Source organism: Paroedura picta, chromosome 7 (genome assembly GCF_049243985.1).
Source record: "Paroedura picta isolate Pp20150507F chromosome 7, Ppicta_v3.0, whole genome shotgun sequence".
Classification (NCBI taxonomy): Eukaryota; Metazoa; Chordata; class Lepidosauria; order Squamata; family Gekkonidae; genus Paroedura; species Paroedura picta.
This window is the reverse complement of record NC_135375.1, coordinates 69,631,317-69,637,875: the sequence shown is the minus strand read 5'-3', so window position 1 is coordinate 69,637,875 and position 6,559 is coordinate 69,631,317.

Sequence of the window (6,559 nt, the reverse complement as noted above, 5' to 3'; positions counted from 1 at the left end):
ATCCCCTTCCCCACATAGGCCTATTCAGTACAGGAAATTCAGTGTAGGAAAGTGCACTACAGAAAAATACATGGAAGAAAAATGGGAATTGATTACATTAGAGGGGTAAAGTGAGATACAGAGGAATCCAAATAGCACATGGCATCACTGCTGTAAAAGGTAGCATTTTGCCATATGTGTGAGAACTGAGAAGGCATCAGGAATGTCCTGTTTATTTTAAGTGAGTCTTTCACCCTTAGCACTGGCAGAGCTGCAACACAGAGGTTCACTAAGGAAGAAATATAAAACTTTTAAATATCAAAAGATAATCTTTTTGCCACTAATTCAGTTCTTATAGTAATTTTGTTGTTTCCTATCTCCTTAATAAAAATGTGCATTGGGAATGTAACTACTCACAATCTAACCCAACTATATGCCATGTATTCACTTTGAAAGGGTACTTAATGTGGATGAGATCATCACCAGTGTTTGGCAGTTTTCAGGGAAATTCAGGCATCCTCAAGGTTTTGGTTCACTTTTTGCTGCAATTTGCCTTAAGCCAGGGTCCATTGTTAGTAGAAAGCAGTTCATTCAGTCCATATTAACCAGCCAGCCAGCCAGATGCTCCCATTTCATAGTGCCATCCCTGATTGGTGGTTGTATGCATCATACTCAGTACTGTGTCTCTGTTTAAATGGCTGTCAAGTTGGTGCCAGCTTATGGTGACCCCAGCAAGAGTTTTTCAGGAAGTGGTTTGCCACTGCCTTCCTCTGCAGGTCTCCCTTCCAAGTGTCAGTCCTGCTTAACATCTGAAATTTGACAAGGTCTGTCTATGGCCCATTATGCACGGAATGGAAAGTCTGCATTCGGGGTGGAATGGCGGCGGCTAAAATCACCAATTATGCATGCTGCAGGCGGCAACCGGTGCAGAGTCAACGTATGCCGCCAAAAAAGCCACATTAGCGAGATGCGGAAGAAAGTGGAGCTTCCTGGGACCAGGGCGAAACCAGAAGCAACTCTGGAGTATCTGCGTGCATAATCGGATACTCTGGGTTTTGCCGCCGTTGTGTTCCGTCCCGTGCATAATCGGTTTGCTTCGCTTCTTCCTCCTCCTCGTTCTCCATGCCACCGTTTCAGCGGCCGTGCATAAATGTCTAAGGCAGGCTACTTTTTCTCCCATTTACAACATTATCCTGAGTCTACCTGATTATGTTTTAAGTGGTGATAAATGAAATGTTTTGCAAAAAATATGGTAAAGGTTAAGTCAGTCTTCAGCCTCCTGTACTTTACCTTAAATACTGACAGGAGGCTCATGTGCTGATACAGCTTTAGCACACTATTTCTGTTTAAAGATAGACACACACACACTGTTTGTCTGCCTCACAAATCCAATTGTGGGGAAGAACAGAGGGGAAGGTTATCACCCAAATTTGATGCACCAGCTCTGCAAGAAGGAATTTTAATGGCCTGTAAAACATGGACCCTAACTCCTTTCTGTGTGCAATTTAATGGGGAGGATCCCTTGAGTGAGGGCATGGCCCCTGAAAATGTCATTTAGTTAGATGGAAAAGAAAGATTAATGCTGTAAACGACCCCTGCAGAATGGGGACTTTCTCAGATGTGCCTGCAATTTGGAAAAGACAAAATTTAGGAAGCAAAACAAGCAATCCTTAGATTTATTTTTATCCTGTTGAGGGAAAGGAAAGTTTGTGTGAAAATGAATTTCTCATTGAAAGCAAAGTAATAAATATTATAGGGATTAATTAATCTAAACTATTGTAATTGTATTTAAGAATTCAAGAAAAAACTGTTGTAAAGAACATACATTGGCTGTAGACAACATTAATAATAATCTGCTTTGGTTTTGAAAATGTAACGGTACTATGTGACCAACTACCATATTTGCTAGAAAAGATACCCCCCCCCCCAAAATAAGAGAAAGCAAAATGTGGTAAAGAATATCCTTCCATTTAAGATGCTCCACTCTCCATCCCCAAACCTTCTAGCATGCACCAGAAGGTGTAGGAACAGTGAGGAGGTTGCTCACACTCACACCCCAGAAGCACACAAAGCCTAGTGAGAGGTGGCATGCTCCTCTCTTTCCTTCTGTGGCTACTATGGAAGTAGAAGGAGGTGCCCACCAGATGGCTTGTCAAACTATAAGCCAACCAGCTCTGGGGATGGCATGTTTTTCTCTCTGTCTCCATGGCTACTACAAAGGTAGAAGGAGAGAGGCAGCCAACAGCTGGCTTGTCAGACTCCAAGGAGCCCAGTGAGGAGGGCGGGTGCTTCTGTCTGCCTCTGCAGCTTCTGCAGAAGGCTCTAAGGTGAGAGACAAGAATGCTTATTAAGTATATACATGAATGGAAGATGACACCACCTTTTTGCAAATTCAAATAGAAAGTTCACCTTTCCTTCAGGTAAATATGGTATTTACCAGCACCATTATACTGACAAAGAGCTGTTTTATATGCACCCAGGAATTGGGCATGTTGTGTGTGGGTTTTTCTTTGAACAGTAGTCTACCATGCCCATTTCTAAACTGTTTTTGAAAGTCTCTCATATTAAAGCTTTCTTGCTGAATAGTACAGAAGAATTCCTGTAGAAGTTTGCTATAAGATCACAGTACTTGAGCCATGGTTCTTTGAGAGAAACAAATTCTCCATCAGCTACATTTTTACAAGCTTTAATACAAAGATGGCCAGTCTGGAAGTGTCTGTAAACATGTCGTTCTTCTCTTGCTTGTGGATGCTGTTTGTGGATGTACAGGATGCTGTTTCCGTTGGCTGCAGAGGAAAGGACACGCAGTAATGGGTTTAAACTTCAAGTACAACGATATAGGCTAGATATCAGGAAAAAAAAATTCACAGTCAGAGTAGTTCAGCAGTGGAATAGGCTGCCTAAGGAGGTGGTGAGCTCCCCCTCACTGGCAGTCTTCAAGAAAAAGTTGGATACACACTTTTCTTGGATGCTTTAGGATGCTTAGGGCTGATCCTGCGTTGAGCAGGGGGTTGGACTAGATGGCCTGTATGGCCCCTTCCAACTCTATGATTCTATGATTCTATGATATGTCTTCAACTTTGTTGACTGAAATGGGGAAAAGGAAACAAATCATACTATATGATATAAATAGAATTACTGGGGGTAATCTATAATCAATGCTGCCTGCTCTCAAATAACTGTTACTTTCATTATCGTTGTTAGTTCTAATTGAATGTCTCACAGAGGATGTAAAAAATAAGGCCTAGATTGATGGTGCAAAATCGGGGGGAAATATTTTATTTTATTATTTAGTTAAATTTTCAGAAATTCCCTACATGTTTCACCAACAGGCTTCGGCAGAGGAATCTGTTTGTCAAAGTAAAAGATCTTTTATAGAGTAAAATATCAGTAGGTTACTCTTTTTGAAGAACTACTGCAGGATGAAGAGATTCCCCAATGAAGCCTGTTGGCAAAACATGTAGAGAATTTTTGGAAATTTAGCTGAGTAAAAAAATATTGTTACCTGATTTTACACCATCAGCCTTGACTTTATTTTTTACCTCCTGTGACTAGTGTGGCTCTTTACTGTCTTGCCCCAGAGGATGTCACAGCACCAGGACTCCTGGGGAAAGCAAGCATGATGATGACTGATCTTTCTCCACAAAAACAATTTTAGAGGCATCAAGTTATGTTTCCTATCCTAGGGAGTCCTGACACTTCAGACCCATATCTATAAGAACTGCCATTTCTTCTGAACTCTAGTTTGCTTGTCTTTACAGCGTCTAAGTACCCCTTCAAGTGCACTTTCTTCTCTGTGGGGCCCTGTATTCCTCCTCTGATATGTTGCCAACATTGTCATTTTGTGAGTCAGAAATACTTTCCTTCACATAGCTCAAGCCTTAGATTCCAGTCCTCGTCATCACTGCTGGACAGATCCATTATATTACGTTACTTGACTTTGATGTGTGTACCTTGCGCAATCACTACCTGAGGGTTGTTTGACGTGAAAGCCTCAGTACAAAACAGGAGATCAAAACATTCTCTTGGCTTAGTCACTGTCTTTTAAAGTTCATCATGCAACAAGATGCATCTTCTTCTCTTTTTCTTTGCTATACTGTTTTTGAGTATTAGAAATCTCTGCAGAAACTGAAGGATATTTGATTATTGGATAATATCCTTGTTGATAGATGATGATGAATGCATCAGGCTGAACAGCGTTCAGGCAGAATAGAATTTGCATATACAGGATGATGTGAAAAGCAAAAACTTAGAATGAAGTCCTATTCCGCCACTATAGAAAATTCTTATAGGACTCACTCAAGTTTTCTCATGATCCTCAAAGACTGTTTAAAATTGGTTAACAGTCATCTGTTAATTGCTTTATAATTTCATGAATGAGACACAATGAAGATTTTATTAATTCCTAAACAACCCTGAAGCACTTTAAAATACAAAAAGAACATCATTCTGGAGATCTAACTTCCACTCACTTATTGAGATTGTGGTTGTAGTACACATTGCTGCCATACCTGCAATATCAGTTGAATCTTTATATTATGAAAGCTTTCAAGAAATAACTATCAGTGTGCATCTGGCAGGTCGCATGAATGGAGTAATAGTGAATACCTGTAACAGTCATGAACCTTCAAAATGCCCAGTCTGTAAATAACTTTTTCAGAAATCTTCAGGATCTAGCTGGCTTACCAGTACTATTGAGCTACTAAATTTAATTTAATAATTATCATGAGGAAGACTTATGTGAGTTGGCTCTGTCTTTAAAATGTTGTTGGCTATGCATATCTAATACTTCCTTTACTCTTTAGAAACCCATGCTCACAATCAGAACATGGCAAAAATGTAGCACATCAGAGAATAAGGGCAATCACTGAAAGGACAATTGGAGACCTGCAGCTATGCTTAAGAGTGCCTCATTACATAGGCAGGGGACACATCAACAAACAGTTCCCAAAAGTTGTTCTATTGGTCATAATCTGCATAACTTGGCAATCGTTCACTCACTTCCAACTACAGAAAAGTATCCTGTGGGCATTAATGAACCGAATGATAAAATTCAGGGTTTGTTGGAGGAAGAAAGGGAAATTAATACAGCGGTGTAATAAATAGGCATATGTAAGTAAATGATTACCTTAATGGATACTAGTATAATGTATGCAAGTACTGAGGGCTTGATTAAACACAACTTACACAACTGAATATACTCTCTTGAGCAGTGTTATTTTTTGTAAATGCTAAATTGTAAGTATTTCCATTGTTAATGATAATGTTGAATATGCAATTCCCTAGGTGACTTTTAGCCTTTCAAGATAAGAATTCAAGTATTTTGTGTAGGGATGCTGCAGATTTCTTAGTGACTTAGTTTGGCAGTTAACCTTACATTGTTTGACAAAATAACACTGTGAGTTTTGGGGATATATTTGAATTGGATTGAGAAACTCAAACAGCTAGTTCGCAGCTGCCTGTGGGTCATTAACCCACTTACAGCTAATATGAGAATCACCTGGGTGTCAGATTTATGATTCACACAAACACATACCCTTAAAAACATCTACACATGAAGTTGCAAAAGGAAGAGGATAAAACAGGGATTCCCAGCCAGGGATCTGGGGACCCCTGAAGGTTCGCGGGAGCTCCAGATAGGGTCCGTGGTCCTTCCCTTCATGCCTTAGTGGACTCAGCTAAGGAATCGGCTGCTTCCATTGCTCCCCCTCCTGAGCATGAGTTATCTTGTGGTTTCTGTGCCTGAGAGGGGAAGGACCTGCATGCCTACTCCCTCCTTAAATTGCTGCCTGTCTTTCTTCCCTCAGTCCTCCTTGGGCCTGTCTGAAAATGTAGGTGGTGATGTCACTTCCAAGGGAGGTGTGTCAGGGAGGTGAGGCATCACTCCCAGGGCTCCTCAAAGTCTGAAAAAATTATTTCAGGGGTTCCTCCATGGTCAAAATATTGAAAAGGGCGGGGATAAAGAGACCATTTATCTTCCTTCCCCTCCAGGAATATAAGTAACTGGAAAGGAAAAATAACTCTCCTTTTCTCTGCAGTTCTACCCAACAGCTTGGGGTAGAAAGAAGATAAAAGAAATAAGTTGCGCTTCTAATGAAGTGCTCTCCCTTTCCCCCCACACCCATAATCTGGTGACTCGCTGCAAGCCTGGGCAGCAGTACAATTTCCAGGATGAACAATGCAAAGAACTTGCTCAACTGGGAGCCCACTCCTGATTCCACCCACCTAACCTCCAAAAGGCTTCGCTGGGTATAGAGCAAAATTTTCCCAGGTGGAGTTCAAAAGCAATTCTCTGCTGATCCTTTATAAAGTGGGGTCTAGCTTTTGATGCCTGCAAGTAGCCTGTTCCTCAAAAGAGGTTATAACAACCACACAGCTCATTGATTACTTAGCACTTGATCGCCACTAGCAAACAGGAAGCAAGCTGAACAGTTTGAGCATCCCTCATTTTGAGGCATAGGACTCAATGTAATGCATGTGCATGTGGAAAGAAAAATTCTAACTTAAAAAAATTGTTTTGTTATGAAGAATGAATTTGAAATTTCTGTAAGAAGCCCAACAGTGAGTATATTTGCACATA